General features: G+C 39.4%; 1 long non-coding RNA gene across 1 annotated transcript; it reads left to right on the top strand.

The window, feature by feature from the left end:
- The first annotated feature begins 49 nt into the window (after positions 1-49).
- On the top strand, positions 50-15,772 carry LOC142176805 (uncharacterized). The gene is made up of 2 exons (XR_012705611.1): positions 50-531; positions 14,512-15,772. It is a non-coding gene; the product is annotated as an uncharacterized LOC142176805 (long non-coding RNA).
- Positions 15,773-21,122: the final 5,350 nt, after the last annotated feature.

The following is a 21,122-nucleotide window of genomic DNA, read 5'->3' as shown; positions in this document are numbered from 1 at the left end:
GTGCTCGTAGATCCAGGTAGCTCAGCCAACATAATTAGGTCAAGGGTGGTGGAGTAGCTCGGACTGCTTGACCTGATCATAGCCGCCTCTCGAGTCCTCAATAGATTCCACATAGCGAGTGAGACAACAAAAGGCAAAATCATCCTACCGGTCAATGTAGCCGGTACAATCCAAGATACAAAGTTTCATGTCATCGAAGGTGACATGAGATACAATACCTTACTTGGAAGGCTGTGGATACACAGTATGAGGGCAGTACCCTCGACCCTCCATCAAACGATGAAATTTCCAATCAATGATGGAATAAAAGTGGTATACAGGGAACAACACGCAACAAGAGAGATGTTTGCGGTGCACGATATGGCACCGACATCAACACCCTCCACATCAAAGAGGCCAAAAAGCAAGTAAAAATCAGCTAGCAACCACAACCTTCATTCTCGACTACATCCAAACAAGTGAGTAGAGGACAGTGCTGCATCCCTAGAACAAGCAATTGGAATTTATCAAAGCTCGAACGCCATCATTAAGGTACAACCCTCTCCTTTTTTATTTGTGTTTTGTATTAACTTATTACAGGTGTTTGATTGAGAGGAATCGAAATGCCTTCCAGCTCGAAGACTCTGGGTTTTAAAGCATGCGTGCTTTTTTTCCCTTAGACCAGATTTTATCCCGAACGGGTTTTACCAGCGAGGTTTTAACCAGGAAATATACATATTCAACCTAAGGAGACCTCATCAAGTATTCAAGGCTTCTCTTTGATCAACCTCAAATACTGAGGGGCATCACCCTAGGAGGTCACCTCTTTAAAAAACTGAAACTATGCCTAGGAGGACCTCGATAGAAGAATGATGTATTGGGCCATACGGTCGAATGAATTGTGTCCATATAGAATAATTGGGCCTCCAAAAGGCAAAAACAACATGTACAAGTACATAAAATAATTGAGGAAGCCTTTTTTGCTTACCAAAACACTCGAAGAAATTCAATACTTTCATGTTAACCGTCTCAAGTGCCAAAAACCCTTGAACACTCGGGGACTATCATCGACAGTCAGCTTGTCGAAGCCATCAAAAAGTCGAATTTGTAAAACCTCAATAAGGCAATTTCGAGCTCGTAAGACCTCAGTGGGGCCGCATCATTATGTAAGACCTCAACAAGGCATGGCCAAACCTATAAGACCTCAATGAGGCATACTCAAATTTATAAGACCTAAATGAGGAAATACGGAGTTATAAGACCTCAACGAGGTGTACTCAAATTTATAAGACGTTATAAAGGCATAACCCCAATTGAAGGCCAAGGCTATATATTTGAACTTGCAAGACCCCCAAAAAAGGCATACCCTCGATATGGACGCCAAGGTCACTACACATGGGGATTAAAGGCTACGGCCAAACAAAAAGACTACGGTCGAACTTAAAGGCTACGGCCAAATTAATGCGATTCAGAGACGTTCGTCTGCCGTTATAAAACTAAAAGCCTCCAAATACTTCGAAAGTACTTCGAAAAGAACCAGTTAATCAGGCTACCCTCAGCATAAGCAGGAGCTTCGATAATATCAGCTTCGAACAATAAAAAGGCTTCGAAAACAATCAGCCTTCAATGAAAAGGTTTCAAAAACTCAACCTTTGAGCGAGCCTCCCAAGGTACTCAAGTATCGTCACATATCGACTCATAATCGAGGTTCTCGTTTGAGCCATTGAAGAGTCAGACGAACATAAAACCTGACAAGGCATAATCAAAACTTCAAAAATCTTTAGCCAAAATGAGGGAAAACTATAGCCAAATTAGATGTCGCATCGACCCAATCTAAAAAGAGCATAAAGGACAACACGTAAGAGCCTAAGGGCCAGCCTGAAAGAGCCTAAGGGCCAATGCGTAAGAGCCTAAGGGCCAGTCTAAAAAAGCCTAAGGGTCGATATGTTGAAAACCAAAGGGTCAATAAACCCGAGTCAAAATTTGACTCGAGGCTCGAACACCGAACGGTCAACTATTATCAATCACTCATCGAGCATAAAAACCCGAGGGGTTTATGTCACACCTCTTTTTTTACCGACACCCTAGAAGGGAGTAAATAAGGGAGTTTTTTTCAATTTAAGTGACAATCGAAACGGGATAATTTATTTTTAAAATTCAGAGTCACCACTTGGGATAATTTATGGTGTCCCAAGTCACCGGTTGAAATCCCGAATCGAGGAAAAGATTGACTCTGTATTACAGTCCACGAACACAGAAATTCGGGTAAGGAATTCTGTTAACCCGGGAGAAGGTGTTAGGCATTCCCGAGTTCTGTGGTTCTAGCACGGTCGTTCAACTGTTATAATTGGTCTATTATCTGATTTTGATACATGTTTTAGCCTATGGTTCAATTTTAACTTTAAACCACTTTTAATTATTTTAAGAAAGATTTCAACGTCATCTAAAATGAGTCTTTGGACCACACCACATGAAATGCACCTGCAATCCGAGACACATTTTATTCAACGTTGTTATGATTTGGATTTGGGTCACATGAAATGTACACCCGAGTCTAGGAAGGTAATTTTATTAAAATAATGCGCCTAAAGCAACTCCGCACTTTCAAGTTTGTGAGGGCCATGGAAATTCAACTAAATGACACACCTCGATTTCTAAAGGATTAAAATTAATTAAATAAGGGCCATGAGTTTAGGGATTTTATTTGACATGGCACGACTCAACTTGCATACATATAGATTTATTAACTTCTCATCTTTATTTTTTAAAATGAAACTTTTGTTATGACATTAACTAATGGCAGTAAGCTTACATACTTCTGTGCAATTAAAACTTTCAAGTTTCACAAGTCAAAACTACTTTCAGTAAAAAAAAATCACAAAATTAACAGATGGAGTGAAATCACTTGTAACAAAATAATTCAATAAGCAAACCCAGTATCGGTAACAATTAACAGCACTTGACACTTTAGAGTTTATGACAAGTTCTGTCAATTTGGCAAAATTCTTTCAATTGTTCTGTCAATTTTCGCTAAGTGACAATTGCTAATTCTTGGCATTTGTGTATGAAAAATCGAACCTCAAGCGAGTCCAGCCAAACATATTCTCTAATGTCATATTTTTAACATACGGATAATACTTATAAGACCCATCTCGCTTAGTCTTGGCACCTCAAACTAATCTGCATTTTTTAGCACACAAAGGAAACACCCATATATTCATGCATCATATCTTAACAAAGAAATAGTGTGAGAAATGAACCTTCACGATATTGTTTCGACGTTGGACTAACAAACACAGACTCGAACAGAAAACATAGTAGCGTCGGAACCTCGTCGGAATCTCGAAAGGAACTAACAGCCAACGAACGAAGCTCTAGCTGAACCCGATCTCAACAGAAACGTTACCTTTGTTGTAACAGTAACAGAGAAGAGACAAGACGACGGAAAATGGGGGGTAGTAGCCGTCGCCGGTTTCTGGTTAAGCTCGTCGACAATCAGGTGAGACGGAAAATGAGAGAGAGAGAGAGAGAGCCTTTGAGGGAAGGCAGTTGTTACTTCTTCTTCCCGTGTTTGTCAAAGAGCAAGGATATCGAGAGATCGACTCTTGTTTCTTGGTGCAGAGAAGAACGACGATGGAGGTTCCTCCATTTTTGGGGAGAAGCTGCTGGTTCTCGGCGAGGTCTGGTGGAGGAAAAAGGTTGGTTCCGGCGTGAGCTATGGAGATGGAGCTAAATTCTGGGGTTTTATGGTGCCCTCCATGAAGAAGATCCAAAAGTTACGCTGGAGGGGTGCTTGTTGTCTGGTTGAGGAAGACGACGTGTGGGGGGCGTGTTCTGCGTGTGTTTATGGCAGAAGATGAAGGATTAAGAAGATGAAGCTCACGGCAACGGCTGCTTCTCCATTGTCTTAGGTCTTTTAGGTCTGGGGCCTTTTGGTTGGAGAAGAAGCTTCAGAAAGCGACCGATTCCAATTTTTTAGGTCCCTCCCCCTATTTAGCCATTATGTACTATTACATAGGGGTAGGGATTAAGTTAGGGGTGTGGGCCTAGAAATTATGGGCTTAGTAATTATGGGCTAGGTTTAAAATTAGGCCTAAAATGAGTTGCTCGAGCTCAAATTTTATTCTTTCTCCGTGAACGAGACTAAAATACGGCCTCATTTATTAATTAGTCCTACTTAAGTAAAATAGATGTTAAAATAAGACTAACTGTTAAAATAAACTATTTTTTTTTGGTATTTTTCAAGATTAAAAATGATTACAAAAATATTAATGAAACTATTTTTTTTGTAATTTTCATTTTCTTGTAATGAAATAAAGTAAAAGAGTCAAATTAATTAAAATAGCTATATTAGGCCTAAATTAAATATTTACATGTGAAAATATAAAAAATCTTAGGGAGGGTCAAAAATCACATGTCTACAGTTTATATCATAAGTCCGACACACCGAACTGGTTATCGACAAGCATTGAAATTCGTTCCAAAAAGGCAATGGGAAAACAAGAAATGACAAGAAGCAAAAATCCATATATATATATATATATGATAAGGTTTCACAAAGACATATTTACAAGGCTCACGCCTGGAGCCCTTACATAGAAAAGGAACAAATGAAAACCTAATCTACCACCAGGGTTGCTTAACTGGACAGAGCTACCTCGGAAGTTGTGCCTTCAACGGCCTGGCCCTTGACCCTTGGAACATCGATGGCATCTTCCCCTTCGGGGACTTCACCATCGTCTTCATCATCCTCCGAGCCGCTAGTCGAATCACTAGCTGAACCATCGTCGGAAGAAATCAGAGTTGCCAATTCTTCTTATAGGGCCTTCACTCTCTTCATCTCAGTAGACAAATCGATGCCCCCTGCATATACATTCTCGAGATACTGTCTCTTAGATTTTAATCAGCCATTTTCCAAGGCATCGGACAGTTTAAGCTCAGCCTCTTCGGATATCTTCCTGGCTCGAGCATTTGCAGCATCAACATCTTTTCTGTTTGAGGACATGAGCTCAGCAGCCTCGGACTTAGCTGCAGATAGCTCAGCAACTATTTCATAATGGATATCTTTGTACTTGAGGCTTTCTCCCCTCGCCCCTTGAAGTTGGCACTCAACCGAGGTCAGCTTCTCTCGAAGAGTTTCTTTATCGGAAGACACCTCATCCTTGCGCCGCTTCAGCCTAAGGATTTCGGTATCTCTGACTCTAAGCTCCTATCGCATTAAATCGTCTTTTGGCTTGAGCTGAAAAAGTCAAATTAAGGTATCAAACATTCAATTGACTAAAGCACAAAAATAAAGGTCGTATTTCCTTCTCATCGAGATCGGCCCGCTCTTGAGATATCCTCTCCAATTGATCTCGAAGGTCACCTAGCTCCCCCTCTTTTTGGGCATGAAGGGCCTTAAGTTCGCCCAATTTAGAGATGAGCTTCCTAAATTCGTCCTCACAACGAGCCAACTCTACTTGTGACTTGGAAAAGGCTTGGTTGGAGAGTTTTTAAGACCTGAAAACATAGAAGTAGAGAGTCGGAAAAGCAAAATCGAAACTCAAAATACAACGGTCAAATCAACATTACCTGTTGTCGAAGCTTCTCGGCCTCTTCAAAGATCAATGAGGCGTCGATATCAGTGCCTTCCTCAACCCCAGCCAAATATCCTTCAAACATACTATTCTCCCTGGGGGATGCCTCCACAACGGGAGTTTTCATAACTTGGGCATCCCATATTTGTCCAGGAGAGAATGTTGGGCCCAACAGAGGCTCATCTACGTTGATCACCTCGACGGGGTCGACGGGGGACCTCTCCCTCCAACGAGGGGCTTTGTTAATAGTTTCTTCGGGTTTATCAACTAAGTGCCCCTCGCAACCGCTGTGTTTTGGTCAATGGTCGGTTCGGGGACTTCGTCTAAGCCCCCTTTAACAATTCCCTCAGATCGGGTCCACCTCGATGGCCTCAGTTCTAGGAACCTCCGGCTCAGTCACCTTTAGCTTAGTAGATTTCGAGGTAGCATCACTTCTTCTCCCCCCAAGTACAAGCGAGCAGTCATCACTCTCTTCGCCCTCGGCACAAAGACCTTCGGCCGCCTCCCGAGTTGAGGCCAATGAATCAGTCTCAGGCCTTTGAACTTTAGCCTTTTTTGGCTTCGGGGACCTGGACGATGATTTCTTCTTTCTATTCTTTTCCTTAGCAGGCTACGGGGTATCTACTTCCCCGACGAGGGTTCCCTCATCAAAACGGCCTCCAGAGGCACAAAGGATGAGAGAGCTAGTGAGAAATATCATCTCTAAAGAGCTTGAATATGAACAGAGATAAAAAGTCACCATGATTTTTGGCCTCCCAACGGGTCTTAGCCAGATCGCGCCACATGCGCTTAGCATATGGATAGATCGAATCAAGTCACCAGACCCAGCCTGAAAGATTGTTGATAGCACCGGGGTACCACTCAACAGCTGTATCATCGAAGAAAGTTAATTCAAAGTCAAGAAAAGGTATCTGATCAGTGGAACATGTTTACTTACGATTCATATTTCATTTCTTGGGGAATGGCATTCTCTCAGCAGGGATCAGGTCTGAGGTCCTGACTCGGACAATGCGGCTCACCCACCCTTGGTGCTTGTCTTAATCGATTCTAGCAAAGAAGGCCTTCGAGGATCGACATTTCAGCTTAATTAGGCCACCTCGATAGGGTCGGTGGCTATAGAGTCTAATTAGATAGTCGAAGGTAAAAGATGTCACGCCCCAAAACCGAGGAGCACGATCGGCGCTCAACCCATTAAACTCGACTGAGCAAGCCTATTAGATTTCATTCTACCCAAAGTCATCCTTGAATAAAGAGGAGATATACTCCATTATTCAAACTCTGAAAATATTTCATTAACAACTTTCACTTTGGTTCCATTAGCAGTTTCAACCATAGTATCCAAAATATAATAATTTTTATAGATATGAAGGAAGACATATTTGCCAAATACCAATATTTCCAATTTAATTCCCGATACCAAACACTACCCACTACCTATCTACGGAGCCTCTAAATACAACCGATGAGTAATATGGAAATGCCAGCAACAAGGCTCTGACTATATCTCAAAATACAAAGTACATGATAAATAATGGTACAGGATCCCGAAATGAAGTGAGGCTCACCAAGTCAGCTGAAAGGATGATGCGGCACTAGCTGCGACCAACACTGTCTGCTATAGAAACACCTACATCCATTTAAAGACATAGCGCCCTAGGCAAAAGGGACATTAGTGCCATCGAATAGCACTAGTATGTATAACTAAACACCATCTAGTTAGAAAGAACTTTCATACAAGAATAAAGAGAAAATCATAAAGACAACAAAGTTTCAAATAAGCACCATGTCAACAATATAAGGAGGTTCACATGATTTTCACATAGTTTCTGAAATTTTAGGTTGGAGCATCCCACACTGTTGCATCATTATTCACTTTGCCACCGCTTCTTTGAGCGGAGTCCGATCACGGCCCGATCGGCTAAGCCATCTCCCAGAGACGTTACCATTATTTCATTCACACTTTCTAGTTTCGAACATCAATACATTACCACCATATGTATATATCATGACGTCCGATCACGGCCCAATCGGCTAAGCTGTCTTACCAAGACGTTACCTTAATCACAATTTCATTCTCACTTTCCGATTTCAATATCAGCACAATACCACCATGTGTGTAGCATGGCATCCAATCACGGCCCGATCGGCTAGGCCGTCTTACCAAGACATTACTCCTTTTCCATCATTCATCTCATTTCACATATATCAGATCATAGGCACTTGGGGCCACAATTATCACATCATACTTGGTACTAGGCCACATTTCATAGTTCAAACTCTTTTCCTCCAAATCTCACATCAATATCAATTACAACATCAAGCCATTCAACCGAAGATGTCAAGTACACATGAGAGGAATCATGAATCATGGGCATATACAATATTTCGGACAATCACACACCTCAAGTTTATTAGCAATGGAACTTTAAACACAACAGATTCTTCCAAAAGGGAGGGGACACACCAAACCACAACAGAAACACACATCAAACGCATAAATAAGCAATTACACTAATTATTCTTGAATTATTCTTTTCCAATCATGATAATATATAATTTCAACATCGAAGTATGTAACAACTTGGATCATATTGAATGTACTTATAAGGCAAAACATTATCTCGAATAGCCGTTTATGAGCATAAATTGTGTATAAAGCCTTTAGGGCACTTTATCATTGAAGTCATTTATGGAAATCAGAGTCAAGGCTCATTTCATAATCTGTTTCATATTTTCTCATGGCATAGGCACTACCAGGCACAATTATAACTCAAGTTCTTGGCACGTTGGCCACATGTTATTTCCCCAATTCATTTGATTTATTTCAAACATCTTTATACACTACCAACAACTGGACACAATTAATTAAATACATTTAGTACACATAAGAACAATTAGGAGGATCAACCATAATGAGTTTTCTCACACAATTTGGCATAACGATCTAAGTTTAAACTTGATTTGAAGTCGAAGCATTTCAACACATGGTTCACATTCTTCTAACATCCTTAAATTACCAAGGATAGCATATCGAACATATTGAGACACACCTTACACGTATATATTTTGCAACACTAATTCACATGAAGTAACAATCAATACAGCAATCAAAGTTCGATCTTAACAACATTTTCATGGACACCAAAAGAGCTCAATTTCTAAGAAGAGGGGGTTTTAGCCATACATACCTCAAATTTACCCCTTAATGATACTACAATGATCCAATACACTTAAGAAACTTCAATCTACAATATAACATTCAATGGGGCCAATATTAGTAACAAATTCCATAACTTAAGTCATTTAGGCATATTATCAAACACCTTGTAGGTATAGATCTTTACACCTCATAACTGTAGTATTAGTTCATCCAACTATCACTATTAACCAACAAATTATTCCACCATCATTCCTAACCAATTTATAACTTCCAACAACACATGTATGACCAACCATTCATACCCAACCATCAACCTCCTTAATTAACCTATTTCGCAATCTCTGCAACACCAACACAACCTAGGTTAGACACTTATGGTTTCCAATCACCATCCCATGAGTTCTAACGTATATATCATACATAAATAATCACCATAGAGTAGTTAGATATGATAGACATACCTCTTGTAGTAAAAATCTTGAGAATCCCCACTTGTAGTGTTCTTGACCAATTTAGGAATTTGAATAAGAATCTATGGATTTTCAAGATCAATCCTTGTTAGTATAAGTGTTTAGGAGTAGTAATCAACTCAAAATACTCCAAAAATCTTACCTTGGATCATAGGAGGGAAGTATGGGACGGATTCCCCTTGATAGAGCAAGCCCTTGCTAAAGAAATGACTTAGAGACTCTCCATACCCGGTCTTGGGGTATTTAGAGATCTGCTACTAGCGTGCCCGTGCTAATGGCCACGCTCAGAGGCAGAATACTTTCCCGATATGCGCGGCCGCGCTTCCGCCGCGCACCTGGGCATACATATGACACATGCCCAGTAAAATTGTTGTAACTTTCTGTATACGCCTCCAAATGATGAACGGTTTGATGTGTCGGAAACTAGACTCAAAGAACTTTAATTTGATTGGTTGTGCATCACACAAAACCTTATATAACTGGAGATATTATTGTCCAAAGTGAAGTCTTGTGCGTACTCATTCACAACTTTAGTCCATTATGAAATTTTCCAACTTGGCTTAGATTTAGGCCTCTCCTTAGACCCCAAATCACTTATAATATGACTTATACGTTTATTAACATATCCAACTGATATCCATAATGTCATGAATCCTCACTTGCACACAAAATAAAATAATTAGCCTACCTTGGCTCCACGAAATCTTAAATTATTTAGCAAAATTATCTGGGGCTTTACAAAAGACATCCCTTCAACCATGTTTGAGAGATACCTAATCATATAAACGATGTGCCAAAATGATGGATAGATTTGTCCAAGTGTCACCTGATATTAGCTGCAGAAATCGAGGACCACTGGATCTATCGATGGTAAAGAGGATAATTCTGGGCCTAAGGTGAAAAGATATATGTATACACTAAGGAGACCGGCCTTGTGCTTGGTTATGTCTTCTCCTCATGAAGGAATCTCAACTTTAACCACCTTCCCCCAATGGCAGCCGGCCTCCACCTTTTCGATTTTCAGTTATTAAACTGATGTATCGAGACATGGGTACGCATCGTCCCGGAACAGAGGAGGGCTTTTCGACCTGGAAATCTAAAGATTTATCACAAGGCCCGGGAGTACACTCCTCGATACTAGGAGCAACTACCGGTTTACCTTTGGTAGTTCGAGAAGACGATGAAGCTTTTTCCTTTTGAGGAACAGTTTTAGAGGTTTTTGCCATTTCTAAAGCGGAAGATCTGAGAAAATGGAAAATGTCGTTAGGAAAGAAAAGGGAGAGTTCAAAGAAATTGAAAGGGGCCAAATGAAATCTTGGAAGCACTAAGAGATTGATATCGACAAAATGGTGGGGTTTTTCTATTTATAAAGGTCGTTTGAACATGCTGAGGAAGCCAAAAGGCCGACCGTTGGCCGCCTGTAATTAATGATTTTGAGAATCGTACCAAAGAAACCCTTAAGTAACTTCAACCGCTTACGTCATAATATTGGCGTTAGAACCAAAGTATCGAGAATCGGCTTGGCGGAAATTATTAAGCACAATCTACGACTTGGGCTCTAGTAGTAATTCGCTCGGCTATTAAAGCCTAAAGGCTACCCGAGTTCGAGACAGTTCTCGCCCGGGGACTATTTATAAAGCCTCAGGGCTACTTTTTCTCTCAAGTTCAAGCGAACGCTCACTCGATCATTTAGCCCACGGGCTACCCAAGTTCGAGCAGGTTCTCACTCGGGGACTACTCATAATGCCTCAGGGCTATCTTTACTTCGAGTTCAAGCAAAGGCTCGCTTGACTTTTATGCCAAAAGGCTACCCGAGTTCGAGCCAGTCCTCGCTCGAGGACTATTTATAAAGCCTCAGGGCTACTTTTGTTTCGAATTCAAGCGAATGTTCACTCGATTATTTAGCCCATGGGCTACCCAAGTTCGAGTAGGTTCTCACTCGGGGACTTTACTTCGAGTTCGAGCAAAAGCTCACCTGACTATTAAGCCCAAAAGGCTACCCGAGTTTGAGCCAGTCCTCTCTCGGGACTATTTATAAAGCCTCAGGGCTACTTTTTCTCTCGAGTTCGAGTGAACGCTCACTCCATTATTTAACCCACGGTCTACCCAAATTCAAACAGGTTCTCACTGGGGAACTATTTGTAAAGCCTCAGGGCTACTTTCATCTCTCGAGTTTGAGCGAACGCTCACTTGATCATTTAGCCAATGGGCTACCCAAGTTCGAGCAGGTTCTAACTCGGGGACTATTTATAAAGTCTTAGGGTTATCTTCATCTCAAGTTCGAGCAAACACTCACTCGATTATTTAGCCCACAGGCTACCCAAGTTCGAGCAGGTTTTCACCCATGGACTATTTATAAGGCCTCATGGCTATCTTTATCTTAAGTTTGAACAAATGTTTGCTCAATTACGGTCTGCCCGAGTTTGAGAAAACTCTCGCTGAGGGATTATTTGTAAAAGCCTAAGAGCTATCTTTATTTTTAGATGATCGAGCAAGCGCCCACCTGGTTGTAAAATCTAAAAGCTGCTTTAGTTCAAGAAACTTACCACTCGAGGACTATCAGCGAGGCCTAAAAAGGCTAGGCTTTATTCCAAAAAATCGAGACCTTCCTTTCACTCAATTCGGACCCAGAAGTCCTGGCGACCTAAGTTCGCATCATTCTTAGTCTAAGGATAGTATAGAGCTCCAAGGAATGTCATATTAACCAATTAAAAACCCAAGGGTTTATTATGATCGGGTCTAATATTCGGACCGATCGATAAAGTCATACACTTGGATTTCTCACAAACGAAGGCAAAATGGAGTTCAGCACAAGTTGAAGACAAAATAAAGAAACTCTTACATTGATAAAAGACGATTACAAAGACCCACGAGGGGTTCTTACACAGAAATAAAGAAGCAAAAAACAACAGCTAAAAAGCCTAATCTACTTTTGAAGGTATATCCTCGGGAGTGACATCTTCGAGAACCATTTTTTCTTGGGGACCCCATTTCGATATTCAGAGCATTTTCTTCGAGAACCTCCTCTGAAGCAGTAATATATGAGGAAAAGGCTATAGCCTATCAAAAAGCAAAAGCTTTTAACAAGCAAGGAAAATTGTGGCATGGTGAAAAACCTGGCGAGTATGGGTTTCGTCAGTACTACTATTGTGAAGCCACTTCTTGAGACATTGCACCGGCGTGAGATGCGAAAGTTAGTTGATAATTCCGCCTCACTCAATGAAAAGCAAAAGGAGTGAAGCGCCACACCAGGTGGGAGTTAAGAGAGATTAGCAGCAGTTTACGATCCACATATCTTCTGATAAGGGAAGAATTTGAGGCTCTTCTCTCATTATTTCGGGCCAACAACAACAACAACTCGGTGTAACCCCACTCAGTGGGGAAAGGCTTTGAAAATGAGTCATGGCATAACTGACAAAGTTGTTGGCGTATGACCTTATGGTCACAAGTTTGAACCATAAAAATAATAGTTTGGAGGAGGATGTAGAAAAGGGAAAGGGATAAAAGGTTGTTGAAGAAAAGACGGAGTGAAGTCTTGGTTCAAGCAATCCCCCATTTATAGAGGGACAGAAATGTAACCGACGACGCAATCTATGCCTTTGGAAAAACATATCAACGGTGCAATCAATGCCTTTGAGGAAATGGATCAGCGGCACAATAAACGCTTTTGGGAAAATGAACATGCGGTATATTCAGTGATTTTAGGGAGATGAACTAATGGGATATTTCAGTCACTTCGAACACTTACATCACGAGCATGATGTCATCACAAGAGGTTCGAGAAAGTTGAGGTCAAAATCATTTCTTATCTTTTCATTCTAAAAAATAAGGGGACTATCTGTATACGGTCAAAATTGGGGAGTTCGACTTTGGGGCTACTATGCCGCTCCACGCCTAACCTCGAAGAAGCCCAAAGCAGAGCGTTAGGTGCAACCCCGAGGTGTATCCCTCGAGGGAACATATCGGAGGCTCACTATGGTCGACCTCGGAACAGTACAACTGATGATCGTCATGGAAAGGTAGAAAAATTCCCAAATACACGTGGTTAGAGCTTACCAGGTCTACAAGAATCGTACAAATCCGTACTGAGCCATTATACAGCTGTATTAGTAGCATTTCTTCATCATTTATTTGGCATGTACTATGTTGGGATTGACCCCTCCTATATAAAGGGGACCCTTGTCATCTTGTAAAGGATTTGGATTATTACACAACATATTGAATACAATACAATATTCTCTACTCTTTGCTTAAACAGTTGTTCTACTCACTTATTGTTATTTCTTTCATTGTTCATTTATTGTTCTTCATTTATTGCTCATTATTAATCGCAAAAGGCCATTTTTGAGGCCTTCATCATCATTTATTCTTCATCAATTGTTCATTTCTATTAACCCCGTCTAGACCTTGAGGCCCTGCTTTAACCAGTTCGAGGTCCATCCTTGTGACCCCATTGGTTTGCATTTCTTATTTTCTTTACTTACGCTTAGCATCTATTGCCTTACAACTAGTATTAAAATAAATTACAGACTTTTAGAACTGCAAAATCTAATATAATTGTAGTTATCATTTTCAAGGTAAATAGAATGCCTCAGGCAAAAGAAAGATAAGGATCATCTAGCAAAGCAAATCTTTGCAAAAGGAATACCATTCAATGTCTCCTTCTTCATGTGGAAACTTTTCAAAAAAAAAACTACCAATGGATTACACTATATTGAGGTTTGGCTTTCAATCAACTTCCATATGTTCATGCTGCAGAGTACCTAAACCTGAAACTGTGGACCATGTGTTCGCTACCAGTGAGTTGGCTACAAAGTTGTGGACACATATGGCTAGACCATTGGGAATATTGCATAATGGGATTTTAGTGCAGGAAATTTTAAATTTTTGGTGGAATACTCAACCTAGAAACCAAGTTCATAAACTCGTCCTTCATATAACACCCTATTACATTCTATTGGAGCTTTGGAAAGCAAGATTTAACAGAAAATCCAGCCTAAAGAACACTACTATGTATAGAATTGCTAATCAAGTTCTTTTTAGTGTGCAAGTTACCATAGCTAAAAGGTTAGGCAAGATGGAAGCCAACTGAAGATGGGAAACTATCTGTCTAGTTGTGGAAAGATATAAGACTAGGATCACTGGCAGCTTGGTGTACTGAGATAAACCTCAGGGAGATACATGGAAACTTAATACATATGGTAACTTCATACGACGATTGATACTGGAAGGAATATGGGGGAACGTTAGGAAGGGAAATGGAAACATGATTATGGTATTCGCCAAAATTATTCAACTCACACCTAACAATCTTTGTTAACTGCAGGCTGCTAGTTATGGAATTAACTGATGTTATGATCAACAACACACACATCTTGTATTAGATATGGACTCCCTGGTGGTGGTCAACATGCTAAAAGGACATGTCATATCTCCATGAAGATTGAGAAGGCAGTTAAGGAAGGTCAAAAGAAAATTCAAGAGAGGCAAATTGAAATCAAGCATCACTATAAAGAAGCCAATGCAATCGCTGATGCATTAGCCAAGGAGGCAACTATAATGGATGGTGAAAAATTATACCTCAGGGAAGACGAATTACCAGGGAATGCTAGATGTCTTATGAGGATGGACAAGCTACACTTGACTTTTGTGGAGGTTTTGCTTACATGTGCCCCTCCTGTATTACGATAATGTTATAACAAATAGGGTAGGGGTCCAAGTCAAAACCCCACCAACACAAGAGCTATAAACGTGGTTGGTTGGATTCAATGAAAAAAATGGAAGGTAAGACTTGATAGGAAAAAAATAAAAGCTCAGGTCCTTCCAAATAACACGAATATACATTTAATTTTACATTTGTCATACTTTGACCTTATGGTGGGTAACTGCCACTTATCAAGTAAGAAGACACTTTTAACATTTCTAGGGAGATGTTGGAAACTCTAAAATGTAAGTCTGATTAGAAGTAGAAGCAAGTTTAGCCAGGCAATCAGCCACCTAATTACCTTCCCTGAAACAGTGATACACTCCGACTTTTGCCTCATTTATGATGCTGATGATGTTGCCTGCAATCTGTTTGATCATCATATTGTTGGTCAGCATATTTGCAATAATCAGGGAGTCGAATTCAAGAACAAAATTAGTATACCCATGTTGACTTCACCATTTAACTCCAAACTCATCAGCAAGAGCTTCTGTCATGTTGTTGTTACTCTGTATGGGCACTGAAGAGGCAATGATTAAGTTGCCATTCTTGTCCCTCATAGTGCCCCATGGAGATTGAGAAAGGCAATAGAGGAAGCTCAAAAGAAAATTCAAGAGAGGCAAATTGAAATCAAGTATTGCTATAGGAAAGCCAACGTAATCGCTGATGTAATAGCAAAGGAAGCAGCTACAATGGATGGTGAAAAATTATACCTTAGGGAAGACGAATTACCAGAGAATGCTAGAGGTCCTATGAGGATGGACAAACTACACTTGGCCTCCTTTAGGTATAAACAACGCAAACATTCTAGTGGCATTATGAACCTCCTTGGTATATCAATTAGGGAAGGATCCCTCATAAATAAGAACCATTTTGTCCCTCATTCAGTTACTTTTATTTTACCAGTTGTGTGTTAGAATTACAAGCAAGTTTAGCCAGGCAATCAGCCACCTAATTGTGGGAACTATTCAAATAAAAAAAAAATAATAAAAAAAAAAGCAAAACAAAAGTTGGCAACTAGTTACAAGGCAACAAGTTGAAATGGACGATAACAAGATGGCAATTTGCAAATCTGCAAATTGCAACGAATGAATTTGATTGGCTAAGTTGAACGGATCCTTTGCTTATAGATAGTCATTCGGTTTCATTTTAAGTACACCAAAAATGAGAGAAGCCAGAGAAAACGAGAGAAGCCAGAGAGAAAATCCATAGATTGTAGTTTGTGAGATAAATATTGAGTGTGAGTAATATTGTAATTGAGGTGTTTAAAATAAAGAGTATTATTTCTTTTGAAGTTGTGGTAATCTCTTGACACTACCAAGTTGTAATATTATAGTGGTATTATATTACTCCGCTCGGGTATTGTAATTTATCATGTTAAAATATTTGGTGTCATTATTACTCTCTTGTGTCATTGTTATATTTACCGTGAATATTATTCATGGGTGGGATATTAGTTTTTCCAACAATGTGGTATTAGAACCATAACGAATAATGGGCTGCTATCTTTTCAGTAATCCCCGTCTCACAAAATATAATTATGAGAAATAGTGTCTACGCATGAAAGACATTCTTGGCTCCCAGAATGTGTAGGAAATCATTGACATAGGTTATGCAAAACCTGATAATGAGGAAGTTTTGCCTCAAAATGAAAAAGATGTATTGGAAAATACAACAAAAAAGGATCAACAAGCCCTCACGCTCATCTACCAATATTTGGATGATGCCCTATTTGAGGAAGTGACAGATGCTACCACCCCAAAGGAAGCTTGGAAAATTTTACAAAATTCTCTTCAAGGAGATGACAAGGTGAGGAAGGTAAAACTTCAAACTCTAAGGGCTAATTTTGAAGTTTTAAAAATGAAAGAATCCGAATGCATTTCGGATTATTGTTCAAAAGTGAAGGCTGTTGTAATCAATTGAGATGATACGGGGAGGACATAGAAGATGTTCGTATGGTAGAAAAGATCCTTCGTACTTTAACACCTAAATTTAATTTTGTGGTATGTGCTTTGAAGAGTCTAAAGATTTAGACTCAATGATGGTGGAGCAATTGGAGGGTTATTTACAGACCCATGAAGAACAGATCAAGAGGAGACAAGAAGTGCCATTAAAGCAGCTTCTTAAAACTCAGGCATCCTTCAAGGATTATGGAGATGAAAAGAGCTATCAAGGGAATGGATGGGGACGAGGCCGTGGCGGTCATGGACAAGAAAGAAGTAACGGTAACAACTTCAACAATGAAATTAAAATCCGCCAAACATTCAGAGGTCGTGGTCGTGAACAAAGAGGAGGAAGAAGACGTGACTACTACCAAGAAAATAATGGACAAAGGTATGACAAATCAAAAATTGAGTGTTATAATTGGCATAAATTTGGCCATTACTCTTGGGAATGTCGTAGAAATATTGAAGAAAAAGCTAACATTGTTGATGACAAGAAAGTAGAGATGAGTCAACACTATTGCTGGCACTCAAGGTAGAAGATAGGGATTATTGTAGCTCATGGTATTTGGACAATGGAGCAAGCAATCACATGTGTGGATGCAAAAAAATAATAATTGTGGAGATCAATAAAACAGTAAGAGGTAATGTGTCTTTTGGAGATACCTCAAAGATTCAAACCGAAAGGATAGGTACGATTCTCATCTCCTGTAAATATAGTATTTACAAGATAATTCAAGATGTTTATTATGTCCCTAAATTAAAAAGTAATATTTTGAGTTTGGGCCAACTTCTTGAAAAGGAATATGACATCCACATGAAAAATATGCATCTTTGGCTAAGGATTTAAGTGAAATTCTAATTGCTAAAGTACATATGGCAAAGAATAGATTATTTTCTCTGAATCTTAAAACAATTGATGCAAAGTGTTTGAAGGCTAGTGTGTAAGATGAATCATGGTGTTAGCACATGAGATTTGGGCACTAGAATTTTGAAGCGCTCAAAAAAAGAACATGGTGCATGGGATACCATCAATCAGCCATCCCAATCAATTGTGTGAAGCTTGACTTCTTGGAAAACATGCAAGGAGGAGTTTTCCAAAGGAGGCCATGTAAAGATCAACCTACCGCTTCATCTTGTTCACACTGATATGTGTGGACCAATCAATCCACCTTCCTTTCGTAAAAGTAAATATTTTCTGCTCTTCGTTGATGACTTTAGTAGAAAGACTTGGGTTTATTTCTTGAACCAAAAATCTGAAGCTTTTGCTGCTTTTAAAATTTTCAAAGTACTTGTGGAGAAAGAAAGTGGCTATAAAATTAAAGCTTTAAGGTTCGATAGAGGAGGCGAATTCACTTCAAAAGAATTTAATTACTTCTGTCAATCTCATGGAATTCATCCCTCTAACGGCACCTTATTCATCCCAACAAAATGGAGTTGTAGAAAGAAAGAATCGAACAATTCTTAATATGGCTAGATGTATGTTGAAAGCTAAAAGTATGCCCAAGGAATTTTGGGCTGAAGCTGTTTCTTATGCAGTTTGTTTGAACAACAGGTCTCTAACAAGGAATGTTAGAGATCAAACCCCTCAAGAAGCATGGAGCGAAAGAAAGCCATGTGTCAAGCACTTGAGAATCTTTGGGAGCATAGCCTATGCTCATGTGCCACATCAAGGGAAAGCGAAGCTTGATGATCGAAGTGTCAAGCATGTGTTTGTTGGCTATGATATGAGTTCAAAAGGCTACAAGTTATAGAACCCAAGCAGTGGTAAGGTGGTGGTAAGTCACGATGTTGAATTTGATGAAAAATTAGCATGGGATTGGGGAGCTCAGAAAGAAACTTCATATGATTTTCTTCCATACATTAGTGATGAAGTAGAACAGAGACCGTGGAACCTGTGCAGGATACAACTCCACCTCCTTCTCCAACTAATGTTTCATCTCCCTCTTCTCAAAAATTTCAAATGAACAGCCGCAAAGGACAAGGAGTATTCAAGAGCTCTATGAGGACACAGAAGAAGTTACTAATTTTGGTTTTTTATATTGTCTCTTTGCTGACAGTGAACCAATGAACGTTGATAAAGTTGTTACAAACAAAAAGTGGAGCCAAGCCATGGAGGAGGAGATTGAGTCAATAGAGAAGAACAATACTTGGGAGTTAACAACTCTTCCCAGGGGTCATCGAGCAATTGGAGTGGAATGGGTATACAAGATAAAGAAGAATACTGATGGAGATGTAGAGAGATACAAGGCACGACATGTGGCTAAAGGCTACAAGCAAAGTCAAGGCATTGACTATGAAGAAGTCTATGCACATGTTGCCCGCATGGAGACGATTCGTTTGTTGATATCTTTGGCGGCGCAAATGATGTAAAAGATCCATCAACTAGATGTCAAGTCAGCCTTCTTGAATGGCTATCTTGAAGAAGAAGTCTATATTGAACAACCATTGGGCTTCGTGGTCAAAACCCATGAATATAACGTATTACGGTTAAAGAAAGATTTATATGGATTAAAGCTAGCCACACGAGCATGGAATAGTTGAATCGACAAGTATTTTCAAGACAATAGGTTTACTCATTGTCTCCATGAATATGCTCTTTACCGTAAATTTCATACTAATGGAGATATCTTTCTTGTTTGTCTTTATGTTGATGATCTTATTTTCACGGGTAATAACCCAATTTTGTTTGAAGCTTTTAAGAAGGATATGTCCGGTGAGTTCGAGATGACAGATATAGGGCTCATGTCATACTACCTGGGCCTAGAAGTGAAGCAGATGGAGGATAGAATTTTTATCTCTCAAGAAAACTTTACAAAAGAGATATTGAAAAAGTTCAACATGCTCGATTGCAACCCCGTGAACACGCCGATGGAGAGTGGGACAACATTGTCCGAGTTTTAAAGTGGATTCCACATTTTTCAAAAGTCTTGTGGGAAGTTTGAGGTAATTGACTTGTACAAGGCCAGATATACTCTTTACAGTTGGAATAGTAATCCTTTTCATGGAAGCTCCTACCTACACTCATTTGATATTCACTAGAAGAATTCTTCGTTACCTAAAAGGTATGATTGAATTTGGGTTATTTTATTCTTCTTCTAATGACTTCAACCTTATGAGATTTTGTGATAGTGATTATGCGGTAGATATTGATGATAGAAAAAGTACAACTGGTTTTGTATTTTTCTTGGGTGATTTTGTTATTTCTTGGAGTGCAAAGAAATAATCCATTGTTACTCTCTCGACTTGTGAAGCCGAATACGTAACAGCAACATCATGTACCTGTCATGCTATTTGACTAAGAAGATTATTGAAGGAACTCAATTTTCCACAAAGTGAAGCTATAGAGATTTGTAGTGACAACAAATCTGCACAAGCACTCGCGAAGAATCCGGTGTATCATGATCGAAGCAAGCATATAGACACAAGGTATCACTTCATCAAAGAATACATTGCTAAGAAGGAAGTCGAGCTCAAGTATGTGAAGTCTCATGATCAAATTGCAGATATCTTCACAAAACCTCTCAAGTTTGAAGATTTTGAAAGATTGAGATCATGTCTTGGAATAAAGAGAAAAAAATAAAATTAAGGGACAGATTTATGGGACCTATTCATAAGAAAAAATAAATAAAAGAAAAAGCAAAACAAAAGTTGGAAACATGTTGCAATGCAACAAATTGAAATGGACGATAACAAGATGGCAATTTGCAGATTGTTGCAAATTGCAACGAATGAATTTGATTGGCTCAGTTGGACGGCTCCTTTGCTTATAAATAGAGTCATTCTATTTCATTTCAAGTACACCAAAAATGAGAGAAGCCAGAGAGAGTTAGAGAGAGTAATCCACATATTATATGAGATAAATATTGAGTGAGAATAATAGTGTAGTTGAGGTGCTAAAAATAAGGCGTGTTATTTCTTTTGAAGTTGTAACAGTCTCTTGACACTACCAAATTGTAATATTATAGTGGTATTATATTGCTCCGCTCGGGTATTGTAATTTATCCCGTAAAAATATTTGGTGTCGTTGTTACTCTCTTGTGTCATTGTTATATTTACCGTGAATAAGTGGCATATTATTTTTTCCAACACTAACCTTCCCGAAAATACGATACACTCCGATGTTTGCCTTATTTATGATGTTGTCTGCAATCTGTTTGTTCTTCATATTGTTGGTCATTCTGTTGGTCATCATATTTGCACTAATTAGGGAGTCGAGTTCAAGAATAAAGTTAGCGTAGCCATGTTGGTTGCACCATTTCACTTCAAACTCAGAAGCAAGAGCTTATG

Source organism: Nicotiana tabacum, chromosome 22 (genome assembly GCF_000715075.1).
Source record: "Nicotiana tabacum cultivar K326 chromosome 22, ASM71507v2, whole genome shotgun sequence".
NCBI classification, from domain to species: Eukaryota; Viridiplantae; Streptophyta; class Magnoliopsida; order Solanales; family Solanaceae; genus Nicotiana; species Nicotiana tabacum.
This window is presented reverse-complemented; position numbering and strand designations above follow the sequence as displayed.